Raw genomic sequence first — 18,260 nt, forward strand, 5'->3', positions numbered from 1 at the left:
AACAGAACTACCATACAACCCAGCAATCCCACTACTGGGCATATACCCTGAGAAAACCATAATTCAAAAAGAGTCATGTACCACAGTGTTCACTGCAGCTCTATTTACAATAGCCAGGACATGGAAGCAACCTAAGTGTCCATTGACAGATGAATGGATAAAGAAGATGTGGCACATATATATGATGGAATATTACTCAGCCATAAAAAGAAATGAAATTGAGTTATTTGTAGTGAGGTGGATAGACCTAGAGTCTGTCATACAGAATGAAGTAAGTCAGAAAGAGAAAAATACTGCATGCTAACACATATATATGGAATCTAAAAAAAAAAGGTTCTGAAGAACCTAGGGGCAGGACAGGAGGAATAAAGATGCAGACGTAGAGAATGGACTTGAGGACACGGGGAGGGGGAAGGGACAAAGCGAGAGAGTGGCATGGACATATATACACTACCAAATGTAAAATTGATAGCTAGTGGGAAGCAGCCGCATAGCACAGGGAAATCAGCTCGGTGCTTTGTGACCACCTAGAGGGGTGGGATAGGGAGGGTGGGAGGGAGGGAGACACAAGAGGGAAGAGATATGGGGATATATGTATATGTATAGCTGATTCACTTTGTTATAAAGCAGAAACTAACACACCCTTGTAAAGCAATTATACTGCAATAAAGATGTTAAAAAAAAAAACACCTGATAACTCACCCTGCTGCTGTGGGGATTAACTAATTAGTGGTTATTAAGGGATGGGGGAACACAGTGCACTGTTTCCATTTAGGGCAGCTTTCCTCCTTCCTGCCACTGTCTGCATAATCCCAGAGAGTTAGTTGCAAAACCCCGAGAGTCTGACTTCTGACACCCAGATGGAGTAACTGAGGCAGAGGACAAGGAGTAAGGCCATGCATTTGTTTTTACGGCGTAGAGGGGACCACCACTCAGGGCTCTGGACGTCTGCCCAGTGCTCCTCCATCATACACAGTGGTTGTGGTCCAGGTCTGTGGTGGTGGTCCCTCTACTGGGCTGGAAGACCAACCAAAAGGCCTCCACACCTTGGGCCTGGTTCACAGGGGTTCCACAGCCTGGTGTCAAGGAACAAAATTTGGCTTCAGCCAGTTCTGGGTGCCAGTTCCGGCATCTTGGCTTACTGAGTGACCTGGGGCGTGTCACCCCTGTTCACTGCTGAACTGTCAGTTTCATCAGTCAATGGGGATAATGACACCTTCCTCAAAGGTTGCTGTGAGTATTGGCCCAGAGCGGGAGTTTGGGAGATAGGTATTATTATTATTACGTTGTTTTTGTCGACTGCGATGATGGCCAAATCTCGCCATGAGAGCTGCTCAGCGATGCTTCGGGAGCAGACCCTCACCAAGTGCTCCTGTGGGCTACGCCCTGCCTAGGGGCTTCCATGAACAGCACCTCCTTCATCCTGACCCCAAGGCAGCAAGGATGGTGTTATTACCCCATTTGATAGAGTTGTACATGGAGGCTCAGAGAGGAAGATAACTTGTTCAAAGTTGTGTTTGCTTTACAAGTGAGGTGACCTCAATTTTAGTCTCTTTTCTTGCCACCTCTTAGTTCCCTTAGCCTTTATTTCCTGTGCCTTCCCCTCTGTCTTTTCTGTAGAGAAGTATGGGCACTGCTTGGCTCACCACAAGAGCAGCTCAGGCCCCTCACACCTCCTCACACCACAGCCCCATTAGCACATTTGAACTCATCTCAGATACCAGCCATTTTCTGGGAGCCACGAGGGGGTACAAAAATCCACTGGGTCTGACCAGGCTCAGTTTGGGACGGTAATACTGTAAATACATTTGCCTTGGCCCTGGGTACGGTCTCTCTGTAATAATATCGATGATAATATTGGTATTATCTCCCACTGCTGAGAACTTGCTAGGTGCCATGCACAGTGCTAAGCATTCATTGTTTCTTCTTTGCAATCCTTGGACTCCATGCCCTGTGCTACTAGCTCCCTTTTACACGTGAAGAAATGGAGGTTCAGAGAGGTGAAGTGACCTTGCTCAAGGTCACATGGCTGGTAAGCAGCTATGATTTAAACCCAGATCTTTTGCCCCTACAGCCTGTGCACATAACCTCTGTACTCCTCCACCCTCCTTGGGGCCTGGGGCCCTGGGACTGACCCAGACCCAAACCTGGGTCATCCCAGGTCCCATCCATCCTTTAGGTTCCTGCAATTGTCCTCTCATCTGGGGTGACAGACATGTATACAGGCAGTCACTTCATCTGTGAAATGGGAATAATAATGACCAGCTTGCAGGGTTTTGGAGATGAAATACAGGCAGAGCACTTTTCAAGTTGCCTGGCATGGTGAACACATAATAAATGGCAGTAGTTATTATTATTGACACGACCTTGGCTTCCCATGGGGTCCATGGAATAAGGGGGTTCATGTGCTAATGGGGAAGGGAAGCCAGAAGAGGTCATGTGCTAATAGAACAGAGCATCCTTTCTCTGATGACTTGTTTAGTCTGCAGTCAGGACAAAAGCAAAGTAGGGGGCATGGTCATTGTCTCTGAGGGGCTGCCCTGGGCAGAGAGAGAGAAGATATAGTCTTGGGAGACCCAGAGGGCAAAGCCAGTGGGGAGGAGTTGCAGGATTGAGGCTGGTTTTTAAATGGCCAAAGAAGGAAGGGGCTTCCTTGAGTGGTGTTGAGCTCTCCCAACCTGGAGGTGTGTGAGCAGAGGCTGCAAGCTAACTGGCAGTGGTGTTGCAGAAGGCATTTTAGTGGCTGTATCACATGATTTCTGAGGTCTCGGGACAGAAAAGTTACAAGGTTGATTTTTTTTTTTTTTTTTTTTTTTTTTTGTGGTATGCAGGCCTCTCACTGTTGTGGCCTCTCCCGTTGCGGAGCACAGGCTCCAGACGTGCAGGCTCAGAGGCCATGGCTCACGGGCCCAGCCGCTCCGCGGCATGTGGGATCCTCCCGGACCGGGGCACAAACCCGTGTCCCCTGCATCGGCAGGTGGACTCTCAATGACTGCGCCACCAAGGGAAGCCCACAAGGTTGATTTTGACTCAGCATAAGCAGGAGTTTTCTAGCAGAGCTATTTAAACACAGCTTCAGGAAACGATAGTGAGGTTCACATCTTAGGGAGCACTTAAGCAGAAGCTGGATAAACACTTGAGAGGAATGTTGTTGAATGGATAAGTGCATCAGACAGCAGGCTGGATTAGACGACTCCTTAGTGAGAGATGATACGACACTGGTGGAAAAGAAGGGGCCGGAGTCTACTCTGAGGTCTGATCCAGACACCAGCATTTGCCAGCTGGGTGACCTTGGACAAGAGTCTTCACCTCTCGGAGCTTTGGTTCCTTGCTTGTAAAATGAAAATTATAATCTCTATCCTGCTTACCTTCCAGGACTGTAGTGAAGGGTCAGAGATACACAGACTATAAGAAGGCTCTGAGGACTCTGAAACCACTGTGAATTATTCTTCTGGCCCTGTGGGGAGACAGGAAAATGGGGTGGAGGAAGATAGGTGGAGAGGAAGGAGAGAGAGAAGAGAAAGGAGGAGGTATCTGGCTTTGTGCTGAGTGCTGGATTGGAGGAGAAAGGAGTCTGTAGCAGATGATCTGCTCCTTTTAGAGCTGCAGCAATAGTTTGAATCTCTTAGAACAGTGCTGTCCACTAGAACTTTCTGTATTTATGGAAATATTCTATATTTGCACTGTCCAATCCATAGCCAGTAGCTACAAGTGGTTATTGAGCCCTTGAAAAGCAGCTAGTATAACTGAGGAACTAAATTTTAAATTTTACTTGGCTACCATATTGGACAACTCAGCTCTAAAGAAGGCAACAGGAACCTCTTTCCTTCCCATCGTCCCTATTCTTGCATCCTGCATAGGTGTTGTGACCCCACACTGCCTGGGCACTGCAGAGGTCACCAAGATGAACAAGGCAGGGGCCTGCCCCAGAAGAGCTCACAGTTTATTCTGGGAGATGGACGGATTGGCATGTAGATAGAAATTACAATCCAAGGTGAGGCATACAGACTACAGCTGTGTGGGAGTAAAAGGAGGGAGCCCCTCACTCAGGTGGGGCTTTACAGACTGTACGTGAAGGATAAAGTGGGGCATCCTGGGCAGGAAAAAGCCTTCCTGTTGAGGGAACGGCATAGGCAAAGGCTCGAAGGCAAGAAAGAGCACAGAAGGTTTGGAGAGTGAAGGTTGGTGTGTGGATGGAGGAGGGCCAGTGGCAGGAATCAAATCCCAGATTCCCTGTTCCAGTCCCCCAAGGAATGCCCATTGAGCTGCTGGGTAGAGGCCATCAGGGGCAGGCCTGGTGAGGGGCCTGTCTGTCCAAACTGCCTGGCTCCATTCAGGACAAGTTAAGGTGGTGGCTTTGGAGGGGGTCTCCTCCCTCTGCCCCTTACTCACGGAGTCTTGTCTCCTTGCCTGACCTTCATGGAAGAGCTCAGGGTCCTGCCATCCACCTTTGGCAGAATCCCCGAGGGTCCATCTCTGAGAGCACACCCTTCTTGCCCTCAGTCTTCCCACCAAAAACTTGCCCATGACTCAGACTTTGGCATTACTGGGCTGACCTGTTTCCTCATCTCACAGGTCCTGGTCTGATAGCCTGACTGACTTCCTAACTGGCACTCTTGCCTCCAGCCCCACCTCACTCCAGTCCAACTTCTTGCAGAAACTAGTAGGAGAAAATGTCCTGCCTAAGGATTTGCTGTGGCCCAGGTTCAAGGACAACTTCAGTGAGGGTAGCCATTGGATGTAGCGCAACGCACACTAGTGGCTACCTGCCCGGTGCCCTGCCTCCTCTTGTTCCCTCTTTTTTTTTTTTTGATTTTTTTTGGAGGATAGTTGGTTTACAATGTTGTGTTAGTTTCTGCTGTACAGTAAAGTGAATCAGTTATACATATACGTATATCCACTATTTTTTAGATTCTTTTCCCATATAGGTCATTACAGAGTAGTGAGTAGACGTCCCTGTGCTATACAGTAGGTCCTTACTAGTTATCTATTTTTCCTCTCGCTCCCTCTTTTTTTTTAATTTTTTTTTTTTGTGGTACGCGGGCCTCTCACTGTTGTGGCCTCTCCCATTGCGGAGCACAGGCTCCGGACGTGCAGGCTCAGCGGCCATGGCTCACGGGCCCAGCTGCTCCGTGGCATGTGGGATCCTCCCAGACCGGGGCACGAACCCGTGTCCCCTGCATCGGCAGGCGGACTCTCAACCACTGCACCACCAGGGAAGCCCCTCTTTCGCTCCCTCTTAACAGAAACCCCATCGTACACACACAGCAACAGCCATCTGCCTCTGGGGGACTCTGACCTACCCCTAACTTCAGAGATGAACCCATTTGGTCTCAGGAAAATTCTGTTTCACTTGCTGTTGTCCCTGTCCCAACTTGTTGGTTGAGGAAAGGCATGAGATCCAGGTTTAGCCAGTGAAACACAGGAGATACCTGCTGGAGAAAGTTTCCTTGTCTCACCCCTGAGAAAGAGATGTAGTAAAGCTGGTCCCGCTACTTCCTTGTGTTGATGTCATGTGGATGTGATATCTGAAATCAGATATGGTCATCTCATTTCTAAGCAGAATGGGAAGTTTGAAAGAATCTGGAGACATCGTTGAACCCTTGAATGAACCCTCCCTGAAGGCTATCCTATCTCTACACTTTTTGTTTTATGAGATAACATTTCTGTTATTTGCAGCTAAAAGCTTCTTAACAATACAGAGAGGTGAGGTACGTTGGTCAGGACTCCTTCAGTGTCGAGTGATAGGAACTCAGTTACAACTGGTTTGAGCAAAAGAGGGGGACATGATACTGCTTTGTATAATAATATAAGATGCATGTCCATGTGGGCAGAGAAATCCACGTAGATTATGTGATTTAGAAAAACGGTTTTCTTCTAGTAGTCTAGAGCCTATATTGGTTTTGAGAATTATGGTTTAGCATTGGGAAATGGTGTGTGTGTGTGTGTGTGTGTGTGTGTGTGTGTGTGTGTGTGTGTGTGTGTGTGTGTGTGTGTGTGTTCTCCAAGCATTACCATTTGGAAGACTATGGGAAAAATGAGTAGGAATTTTTATCTCATACTCGTGGAAACACATGGATGAGGACCATCCTTTGAGGGCCCGAGCCCACCCTGTCTTCTGCTGGGGCCCTGCATGGTTATTCTAGATTCAGACTTTGGGAGAGATGCTGCCAGACGGTTACTGTGTGCTGTGACTCTCCTTGGCTTTAGGTTAGTGCCATCCCTGTGATCAGGGTTGAGCTTTTCCTAATTGGCAGAGGTTCCCCTGGTGAAGGACTGACAAAGGGGTTCCTTTCTCAGAGAAGGGAAAAGGAAGTGGTCTTCAAGGCAAGAAACAAGAGACCTCCTGTGGAGGGTTGATATTTCTTTATTTTGGACTCTTGGAAGAGTTCTATTTGGAGTCAGTTTTACGGATACAATTCCATTGTTCTTCCTGACCTTCAGTAGAGGCTGGTAGACATATAGCCTTGTGGGTGGGTTGTGGGGTATTGAGGATGGCCTGGGGGTGGCTGGGTGGCTTTTTAGCAGTTCCCATGTGGTGAAGCCCTGCAGTGGTAGTTATGTCATATGGCAGGTGACCAGAGCAAAGCAAATGGAAGCCCAAAACAAGGAGCTGAGAGTGGTGGGCAATTGAGACCCTTTGAGATCCATTCGTCGCCCCTAATAGATCTCCAAATATTTCCCCTTTAGGCCTCAGTGTCAGGGTTAAGGTGGGGCTTGAGGGTAGACACAAGATCTAAGAAGACACACCTCCCCACCTGTAGCTCCTCTGTCCTCTTGGGTCCTTCCAAAGCCAAGGAAGTGGGGCCCCACTTTCCTCTTGGGATCTGAGCTGGGACCCAAGGTACCCACAAACTGGGATATCTGTCCTCCACAAGGAGAAGTGATGCCTGTTACTTCCTCCCTTTTGCTGAGAGGCTTAGGGACTTAGTGTAGCTGTTGAGAAACAAAGCTGGTTAAGTGATGAGCATTATATTTTGATCCACAAGCCTGTCTGTTTCCAAAATTCCCTTGTAGACACCATCAAGCAAAATCTGGCAGGTTTTGTTTTTTTTTTTCCTCCAAAAGCTGTTAAAATTGCTTGGTTAGATATGATACAAGAAACCGTTTTCTTTCATGTTGTTTTGGGTTCCTCTCTAACTCTCTCCACTGAGGCCACCAGTTTGGAAGCTTTCTGGGTGCAAGAGGAGGGGGCTGCTCCTTGATCCTCCTTAGCCTGGCATTCAAGGCTCTTTTTCATGAACTGGCCTTCTCAGACTTAGCTCCAGCTTCTCCCCAGCACGTACTCTCTCTTTTTTTTCTTTTTCTTTTAAAGCAAAGATGTCTCTATTTTTTTCAATAAATCCAGAGACCCATAATTACCCTCCCTGCTTTGCATTCTTTTCATTCTGCCTAAAATACCTTTTTTTCTTTAAATACCTTTCACTCCCTTCTCCATCCCAGTCTTCCCTTTACATGTCCAAAGTCTACCTAGGTTTTAAAGCCCAGGGGAAGTGCCGCCTGTACTAAAAGCCCTGCCAGTGCAGGGACTGAAGTCATCAGAGAGACCTATGTTCAAATCTCAGCTCCACCACTATTAACCATGTGACTACAGACGAGTAGCTTTCTCTCCCTGAACTTCATTTTCCTTGTCTGAAAAGGGAAGATAATTACCCCCACAATCTAATATCCACCCAGCAGCCAAAGGGATCCCATGAAAATATAAGTCAAATAATGTCACCTCTCGGCTCAGAATTCCCCAGTGGCTCCTCATTCACCCAAAGTAAAAGCCCAGTCCTTGCAATGGCCCTCTACGCTCTGACTCCCATCTCTGAACCAACCATTCCTGCTCTCCCACCCCAGAGTCCTCACAGAGGCTCCAACAGGCCTGGCATTTTCCTGCCTCAGGAGCTTTGCATCTGCTGTTCCTTCTGCCTGAAGCACTCCTCCCTATGGATGCCCCCAACCCTTCCTTCACCTCCTTCATGTTTGCCCAGATGTCACTTTCGGGGCAAAGCCTTCTCTGATCCGCCTGTTTAAAGTTGTAACCACTCCCCTTCTTGATTTCTCTCCTGATTTCCCTTCCTTGCTTTATTCTTCCCGTCCACGTCACCTTCTAATACAGTGCATGATTGTCTTATTTGTTGTGTTTATTTTCTGTCTCCTTCTACTAGAAAGTAATCTTAAGGAGGACAGAGAGTTTTTGTCTGTTTAGTTTTCTGATGTGTCCTCTGATGCCCAGAACAGTGCCCTCAGGGTAGGGGCACTCAATAAATATTTGTAGAATGAATGAACGAATGAAAGAGTGAATGATTTCTGATGGCCTCTGAGCCCCGAGAGCCACTGAGAGCTGTCCCTGGTGCTGCCCTGGCCTGGCCTCTCTCTGCCCTTCCTGCAGTTCCGTGCTGACCTTAGCTTGTTTGGTCACTCTCAGCTCCTCTGGCCCCATCTCTACTCACTCCTCAGCCGCTGGTCCAGCCAGTCAGATGGCAGAAGAGGAAAACACCAAGGCATAAAATGAGGGGTTTTCGGCCCTATGAACTCAGCTCCCAAGGGCCCTCAGGATCAAGTGCAAACTCCTTGGCATGTGCTCCGAGGCTCCTGCCTCCCTCTTCAGCCCATCTTGTACTGCCTTCTCCTGCTGCCTGTGCTCCTGGTCTCTTTGTGTTCCTTGAACTATGTGTTCTGTTATGTTTCTTGACCATCTGTGGCTCAGGATTCCATGCTGTTCCCACTCCCTGTGACTTCTTGTCTGCCCAACTCTCAGTCAGCCTTCGGATTTTATCTCAAAGATCACTTTCTCCTGAAGGCCTTGCTTGATTCCCAGATAAGGTTTACACTCTCATGGGGGTCTGATCCCCCCTCTTTGGCAACAGTTACTATGCTTGTAATTAGTCTTCACTGCTTTCCTCCCCACTAGACTGTGAGGTTGTTAGGGAAGGCTCCAGGTCTGTTTTGCTCCACCCGTACCTTCGGAGCTTAGCACAATGCCTGGCACATAGAAAGGGTTCAGTGAGCCATTGCTGAATGAAAGACTGAAGAGGAAGAAGGAAGCCACAGGGGGCAGTCCAGAAAGAACATAGGCTCTGGAATCCAAATGACCTGGGTTCCAATCCCAGCCCTGTCACTTACAGTCTGTGTGACCATGAGTAACTCACCACCCCTCTCTGAGCCTCCATTTCCCATCTCTAAAATATAGATAATAATGACAGTGTCACTAGGGTTGTAGGAATAATTACATGTGATGCTGAACAGATGTTTGGTACTTAGAAGGTGCTGAATAAGTGGCATTTACATTAATGATGGAACTATGAAATGCTAGTAATCATCTTCAGCTTCTGTCTGAAAAGTACTTCCAAGCCAATTGTTTCATTTCACTTTAAAATAGCTCTTGCAAGAAGGAAACCAAGATTAAGGGGTTAAGCAACTTGTTCAAGGTCACCCAGCATCATAGGGCTAGGTGGAGATTGGACCAGGCAGCATGACTCTGGAGTCCCTCTTCTAGGACCCTGCCAGTCTCTGCTTTGTATTTTGGCTACTTGGGTACAAATCCAAGATATAAAGAACAAACATCATGCCCAGTTCACTGCAGAATCCCTAGTTTCTGTGCAGAGTCTGACAGAGAGCAGGTAGTTGGTGAATGCTTGTTGAATAAGTAAATACATGAGTTTATCCACGACTCTCTGCTCACCCAGATTCTTCTGGCTGCTTAGTTCAGAGCAGGACCCTCTCATTACCTCCCACTAGCTTCTTTGGCAGGGACAAAGGCAGTGTGCCCTCAGAGGAAGTATCTATGGGTGTCACTGGAGCATGTCCCTGGCTTCACCGAGAGACAAGTCAAGTGTCCCAGGAGCCCTGGCCACCTCTTTCCCAGCAGCTGCTTGAATATCCACTCACCTATGACAACTGGGTCAGGAGCAGTGCTGGAGAGGGCGTTGAGTGCAGCCAAGTGCCCTGGGGTCCCCATGCTTGGCTCTACCCAGGAGCTCTGAGGTTGAATGCCATCTCTGAGCCTCTTGGGCAGCAGCTGGGCAGTCAGGCCAGCCTCCTGGGAGACAGCCTTGGGTCCTTTGGGCTGGTAGAACACTGGGCCGGGAGACTAGTCTCCGATCATTCTCAGGGGAAACTTGATTCATTGGGGGCCTGAGGAGCTGAAGTATTCGTTTCATTTTGTTACTCCCTGCCTAATATCTATTTCCTGTTGAATCTAAGGCACATAGAAGAATGAGAAGAACTCAAAGGAGAGAGTTGGAGAACCCGAATTTTGTCCCAACTTGGTTTCCACTGTGGTGTGCCCTGGGCAAGGTGCTTCCCCTCACTGGAACTTAGCTTCTGAGGTTGAGAGAAGCATTACCTGGAGGCAACCTCAAGGATACCCTTCCTTTCCAATAACAGATAAAAAGACAGCCCATGAAAATATAATGACCACTGGATTCTGAATCAGGAGACTTGCCTAACCTCACTGAGACTTGGTTTTCCCATCCATGAAGTGGGGATAACACATACTTTCTGGATCACCTCATAGGTTGTTGGGGACTCTAGAGAGTTCATAAATGTCAATTTATGCTCACTAAGAGTAGGAGGGAGGTGAGGATGATCCAAGCCTCAGCCATCTACATTTAACGCATCCATCTACATGAAATCAATTCTCAAGCACTTACCACATTCAAAGCACTGCATTGAATGCTGAGACATACAGATATATGTCCAAGGATTTAGAACTTCATGTTTCTGGGCATTTTGCTTTCTAAAAATCTAAAATATATTGATTTTTAGGTGTTATTGCTATAATCATCCAGAATAAGTTTCCAGAAGGCTGAGAGAAATCAAAGAACCTGTTGAGAGGATGTGAAACAAGGCAGAGGGCTAGAATTAGCCATCACTGAGGGCCACTGTGTGCTGGGTACTTCAAACCTCAAGATAGCTCCCAAAAGACAGGTGGCAGGGCTTCCCTGGTGGCGCAGTGGTTGAGAGTCCGCCTGCCGATGCAGGGGACGCAGGTTCGTGCCCCGGTCTGGGAAGATCCCACATGCCGCGGAGCGGCTCGGCCCGTGAGCCATGGCCGCTGAGTCTGTGCATCCGGAGCCTGTGCTCCACAACGGGAGAGGCCACAACAGTGAGAGGCCCGCGTACTGCAAAAAAAAAAAAGACAGGTGGCAGTAGCTCAGTCTACAGATGAGGAAACCGAGGCTCAGAGAAGGAAGCATGATGATCCAGACCCTGATACTTTGGTGGATAAATTTACTCTTTCATCCTTCCTTTCCTTTATTCCACAAATACTTGTGCTGACATCTGGGTGGAGGGATCAGATTTTTCTTGTCTGAGCCTCATTTTTGCCTTCTCCTCACTGGGCCTCTCAAGCTGACAGGTTTGTTCCCTTCTCACAAGGAGACGCATCAGAGGAGATCACCCTGCGTGCAAGCTCCGTGAGCCTGGTCAGCATCAGGAAGTGAGAGAGTGGGGCTGTTTGCTGGAGCCCAACGAGGAAAGAGGGTGGTCGAGGGCAAACTTTGACCCCACCCTCAATCATATCACTTTACATTTCTCAAGATCCTAACTAACATAATCAAGGGTCTTGTAAGGCCGAGTGAGGCTTCTGTTTAGAAGTGGGAAGAATTTTGTGGTGAGGAAAACTCTGGGTGTTTGTGTGGCAGAAGCCCCTTCCATGGAGGGGAAGAGTGTGTAATGGGAAGTGCACTAGACTTGGAGCCTGGACACCTGAGTGTAGTCTCAGTTCAAAAACTTGTTGACTGTGACCTTGGGCGAGTCACTTTGTCTCTCAGAACCTCATTTGTCTCATCTGTAGAGGCACTGATGTGCAGTGGTTACTTAATTCCACATATGAAGACTTGGATTATTTGCATAGAGAAAGGACTCCGTAAATGTTAGCTGTTATCTGTAAGTGGGATAAGAGTTCCACATGGCCACTGTCACATGAGAAAAGATTTGATACTGAAGCTGCCTATAAAGGGCCCAGTCCCCTTGCTTATGAATGGCAAGAGATAATTACAGTTTATACCACCCAAGCCTCAACTCTACTTTGGGATCAAAAGATTAAGGTGATCTTTGGAGATTTATTGGCAGCAACTTTTGTGTGGTGAATCACCCATTCATTTCTATCCATGCTGTAAAGACCTATAGAAATGATGTAGCCCCAGAGCGATAAATTCTAACGATGATGATGATAATAATATTAATGAACATTAACTGAGCACTTATCTATGCCAGGGACTATGCTAGGTATCGTATATGCATTTTCTCATTTTGAAGTGGGCATTAACATGATTCCCATTTTCAGGTGAGGAAGCTGAGGCACAGAGAACATAAGCAACTTGCTGTATCAGTCTCAACAGGAAATGGAATAAACTGGATGGTTCAAATAGAGAGACTTCAACGAAAGGGCTATTTACAGGGAGCTAACAGGGTTAAGGGAATAAACAAGAGTGTTGAGAGACCTAGAGGCTAGCCACAGTGGGAAGGGACAAAGGGAGGACATGGAGTTAACTGTGCCCAGAAAGGGTTGGGACGGTAGGGGAGGGTTGCTCAGCAGGAACAATGGCTTGGAGAGCTGCAGCTACTGCTGGGCAGTTGGAACCCAAGCAGTGAGGGGAGCACGATGGGAGTGGGTAGTGGACCCTCTCTCCTTTCAACCTCTGATCTCACACCAATGCCTCCTACAGCCAAACCCACAGATGCAGTCTGTGCAGGGTCAGTGTCTTAGGACACAGAACAGGACAAAAAAGGGCGGAAGTAGGATTAAGGGATAGGAAATGGTGCAGATGGAAAACAATCAGCACATTTGCCTGAAGTCACTCTGCTAATAACATGTAAAATTCAGTCTAAATGCTTACCAGGAACTGGCAGGTCACATAAGGAAGGCAGGAGGTGACTGTAGTGGGCAGGTCACCCATGCCTTATCCAAAGAGGCCTGATGCTATACAATTTTAGCCAATTTTTGCCATCTGGAAAGATAGACCCAGTGTTACAGATCTTCCCATTTTTAAGAGAAGCTGAAAATATGGATTTCAGTATAATGCCTTCCATTCTTAACTATTGGCAAAGAATTCCAGCTTAAAATTATACTGGAGGATGGATAAAGAAACTGTGGTACATCCATACAATGGAATATTATTCAGCAATAAAAAGACGTGATTGATCAAGCCATGAAAAGACATGGGGGAACCTTAAATGCATATTGCTAGGTGGAAGAAGCCAGTCTGAAAAGACTACATACTGTATGATTCCAAGCACATGACATTCTAGAAAAGACAAAATTATAGAGACAGTGAAAAGATCAGTGGTTGCCAGGAGTTTAGGGGGAAGGGAAAAGTATGAATAGGTGAAATGGGATTTTTAGGGCAGTGAAACTATTCTTATGCTGCTGTAATGGTGAATGTATGACATTATATCTGTCACAATCCATAGAACTGTACGACACAGGAGTGAACCCTAATATAAATGATGGGCTTTAATTAATAATAATGTATTATGTTGGTTTATCAGTTGCAACAAATGTACCATATTGATGCAAGATGTTAACAATAAAGGAAACTGTTGGCAGGGAGGTGGAGGTAGGAAGAGGGGCATATGGGAGCTCTCAACTTTCCACTAATTTTCTGTAAACCTAAAACTGCTCTAAAAATAAGGGCTATTAATTAAAAACAAATAATGAAAGTGCCCTGTGGGCCAAATACAACACATGCCTGCTGGATCCAGCTACCAGCTTGGACTGCTGACCTAATCCAACACCCTCATTTTACAGATGGGAAAACTGAAGACCAGAGGAGGGAAGGGGCCCTGCCAGTCTGCAGATAAAGTAAGTGCAAAGTTTCCTATCTCAGGATGCTGGAGTTTTTCCCAACAAAGAGGGAGAGGCCCCCCAGAAGGGTCTGCTGCTTGCAGAAGAAAAGGCAGCTGAGGACAAAGGCCAGTGAAGAGCTTTGGCTCTGGTCAGGGCGGTTGGGCTGAAATGCTCCAGCAGCTAGTGAGAGCCTCCAAGAGCCTAGACACTTCTAGTGTCTGTATTTATTTAGCCAGAGACCAGGCTCCCTCCCAGCTTGGCCTGGATCAGACTCACTGAGTTGGATGCAGAAAGGAGTGGACACTTGTAACCCTTGTATGTGCCTTAGAGCAGGACAAGACTCAGAGGACAGGAGCTGCCATCTGCAGGGCCCAACCCTGGAGCTCAGGGACTGTGATGTTATGATTACATCAAACATTTGAGGAGTGCTAGGTGATTTTCCTGAGCCCCTTTGTATATTTTTTCTCCTCTAATTCTTCCCTCTCCATCAGGGCTATGAGGAAGGTAGCCTATTATTCTGGTTTTATAGATGAGTAAACTGAGATGAAAGAGATGCTAAGTGTGTTCCTCACACTGACACAGCCAACGAGTGGCAGAGATGGGGTTTAAATCCAGACATTCTTTTAAATATTAAAAATTGTATTTGGCTAAAGACAAAAAGAACTGTTTATAAACACTGTACTCTAGTTGTTAAATGTATTCTTTATAGGAATAGAGGTTAGCATTCTGAAGCTACATGTATATGAGGGTTAAACAAATAAGTAAATAAATTGTAGATAATGGGGGCCAGGTTTCTCCTGTCAGAGAAGGAAGTCACATGTGAACATGGGGGAAAAACGAGAATGAACTCTGTGGGGATACAGTAGGGTTAGAAGTGTCAGTATGAATTCATGTCTATTTTAATATATATATATATGCAGATAGATACAGAAACAAGTACAGATATGTGTGTATACATGGGTCAGCATACTTCTACATTTCCTTGCTCTGTCTTCTGAGAGGGCCTAGGAGCAGTGACACCCCAGTAGCAATGGGCACGCTCAGAGTCCAGACCTTGGTTCCTAAATGTCATTCTCCAGTGAAAGGAGCCAGGGCTCTTTGGAGAAATGGCCAGTTATAGGACTAAGTCAGGGTAAACACAAGATGATTCTAATGCCTAAAGTAGTGCCAGAAAGGATGTATTTAAAAAAAAAAAAAAAGATGGAGCATGAAAAAAGGACATAAGAGTCAACCTAAAAGAAATTGCAGTGGGTAAAGTAAATAAATATAATATTGGGTTATAACCCAAAATATATTAAAAAAAGATCCATGAATCCACATTGATATGAATAGATAGAGAAATAAACAAATAAGGAAGAAGTGCCAAATCTTCATTATAGAAGAATTCCAAATAATGAATATATTAATAGAAGGAATAAGGGAAATAGAAAATCACCATTGGAACACCACAGTAATAATTGCGAGATCCACTGAGTATGGTAAAACTGGTAGGCAAAACTCTAAGGAGAAACAGGATGTTTGTATTGCCTCAAGGGACCTCCCGCCAAGTGTGGTGGTTTTAACGTATGTCCACAGATTTTTTGATATTCCTCTCCCAGGGGGTGGGAGAACTTGGTGTGTAGCATAGGCTGAACTCAGTCTTTCTCATCTCTGAGTAGGATATGGAAAGGGGAAAATTGTAACATTATAGTGGAGAAACCTGGAAGACACCACCTTTACCAAGCGCTCAAGTTTAACATCACCAGTAATAACTTTATGTATATCATACCCCTGATATGATGTGGTGAGAAGAGAACTTCATCTCCGTGATATTCTTCCTAAAAACTCATTAGCTCTGTTGTTTCCTGAGAAAACATCAGACACACCTGAGTTGATGACATTCTATAAAGTAAATGAGCAGTACTCTTCAAAAAATGTCAAGGTCATGGAAAAAAAAAAAGAAACTGTCACAGATTGAGGAGAATAAGGAGACATGACGACTAAATGTGATATGTTACCCTGTATTGGATTTTGGAACAAAAAAGGGACATGAGTGGAAAAATTGGTGAAATCTCAATGAAGTCTGTAGTTAACAGTTTTGTACCAATGATAATTTCTTAGTTTTGATACTTTTACAGTAGTTATGTAAGATGTTAATATCGGGGAAAGTTGGGGCGAATGATGAATGGGAACTCTCTATTCTGTTTTTTGGAACTGTTATGTGAATCGAAAAGTTTTCCAAAATAAAAAGTTATAAAATAAAATAAATTACGTTGGTTGCACGAAGAAGTTAACAGCCACCACCAAGGAAATCTCAAAGCCAATGAGAACGTGACACTGCTTTATAGGCCTAACTCATCCGTTGTCAAAATTAAGCCTTCAGTTCTCAGATCTAGTTTATATCATTCCATGTTGATCTTTCTAAGAGCCAGGAGAGTGAAGTCAGATATTTACTGCAATGCCCATTGCACTGATGAGGAAACTGAGACACAGAAAATAGTTCCCACCTTCTCATTGAACAGATGAGGGGACTCTAGCCCAGGGAGAGGGAAGGATTTGCCCTGGCCACATAGCAGGTTAGGGGGCCAATCCAGGAGTAGAACTTCTGGCTCCACGTTTTTAAAACTATCTTTGCTGCTGTTTCAGGGCAGACTAAGCTTAAATTTGGACTATTTGGGAAGGCAAAGGAGAGTAATTCTCATCGTGCCCCCACCCCCTTCTCACCTTTGAGTTAAGCAATAAAGCTGAAAAGATCCTTCAACAAACAAATCCCTCCTCATTATAGAATCCACAGGCACATCAGCTCTTAGGAAACCTGCAAGGCAAGCTCCTTAGGAGGGAGGGCTGTTCGAACACGTCTGTCCAGGTGTCCTCTTTCCTGTTCACTCTCAAGAAGACAGATGTCTGCTTCAGGAGCAGCTCAGTGGACATCCGGGTTCCCAAACCCCTGTGGTGGGACTGCCTGGGGGTGGTGGGAGCAGTAGGCTTCCAAGAGCAGGTTTCCAGGAATGCACATTGGCCAAGGCACAATCTACACTCTTCTATTCCAAAGTTGGATTCTTTCTCAATGTTGGAAAATGCTCCAAAGTGTTGGTCATTGATGGAAAAGGGCATTTGTGAAGTCAGACCCACTGGGTGATCAGATGAAGATCATCCCCAGGCCAGAGGATGAGTCCAGAGAAGATGAGCTTTTTTTCTTCAAATGCAAAGTGAAGCCTCATTGTCTCTTTTAAACTCTGAGAAAACTGGATTAGTAGGAAATGGTGTTGCTCCTGAAATTGGGGCCAGGAACTCTGGGCAACGTTTGGCTGCACCAAGAGGTGGTGTTGTCTTAGAGAAGAACAGTGTTTGTTTGCTTGAGTTGTAGAATGTCAGAGAAAAGACCCCTTTTCATGGGCATCTTATTTGAGAGTTGGAGAATGGTTACTCCATTGGCATAAACAAAATGTTAAAGCTTTTTGTTCAAGAAGGCTATATCTCAGGGGAAAGGAATGCAATCATTCCAGTAATTAACAATTCCCCCAAGAAGTGTGGTTTGCATCATACATGATCTCCTCATTTTGATCCTTTTGGTTTCCGGAAAATGCAGTGTTTCTTCTCCAGAGCCTCATGGAGGAGAGATGGGATTGGCAAGAAGACTTTGCATATCTATGATGTCAGAGTCCAAAGGTTCAACTCTTGGCTGATCGGCTTTTAAGATTAGAAAATACAGTGTGGTGCAGGGAAAGATTCTGGGTGTTGCTGTCACACCACCCTAGGTTTGAATCCTGGTCCTACTTGGTGGCTGTGTGACTGACCTTCAAAGAATTGGCTAACCTCTGTGTCTTCAGTTTCTCCTCTTTAAATTGGGATAAAAGCTCCTATTTAACAGTATCGTTGGGAAAGCCCGCCAGAGGGTTTCATTGTGTAGTAGGTGCTCAGGAGACAGTCTCGTTGAGTATGTCTTGACTATCTCTAATTTACTCTTAAATAGTCTTGTTGTCTAGGAATATGCGTTAATCAATGATTTTATTTCCCTCAGATAAATAAGAGGGAAATTTAAATTAATTTAAATAAGAGGGAAATCCTGCTCTTTTTAAAAACAACTGCCATATGGAGCTATGGAAAAGTTAATTTTAATGATAACTTTCAAAACGTTCAGCAGATTAACCAGAACTTTCTACAGCTAATCACACCGTAGCTCTCTCTACCTCTCCTTTGTAGCAATTACCTCCATTTAATTGGCTAATTAATTGTGAAATGATTAATTGGCTAATTAATGATGCTCTGTCTTACCAGAATGTAAGGTTTGTGAAGGCAGGGTTAGTAGGGACAATATCTGTCATGTTTATTACCATATCCCTCAGATCACGTGCACGTGTCTGTATGTGTGTATAATCCAATAAATATTTGCATGAACAAATGAATTAATGAATAACTAAAAACAAAACTAACCAACAAAAGGAAGATGTTTCACATGATATTATGGAAGATGATAATGCATTAGCTTTTACTTAAGCTA

The 18,260-nt window shown here is 45.5% G+C and overlaps 1 protein-coding gene across 1 annotated transcript in view; it reads left to right on the top strand.

Moving 5' to 3' along the window:
• The first annotated feature begins 13,741 nt into the window (after nucleotides 1-13,741).
• The window catches only part of XPA (XPA, DNA damage recognition and repair factor), a 97,376-nt gene continuing 92,857 nt past the window's right edge, over nucleotides 13,742-18,260 (top strand). Inside the window, exon 1 of the mRNA XM_027105426.1 lies at nucleotides 13,742-13,795. The gene's annotated coding sequence lies outside the window, so the exon portion shown is untranslated. The remainder of the gene's footprint in view (nucleotides 13,796-18,260) is intronic.

This window comes from Aethalodelphis obliquidens, unplaced genomic scaffold (assembly GCF_003676395.1).
Source record: "Aethalodelphis obliquidens isolate GAN/ISIS:26980383/991018 unplaced genomic scaffold, ASM367639v1 scaffold7, whole genome shotgun sequence".
Lineage (NCBI taxonomy): Eukaryota > Metazoa > Chordata > Mammalia > Artiodactyla > Delphinidae > Aethalodelphis > Aethalodelphis obliquidens.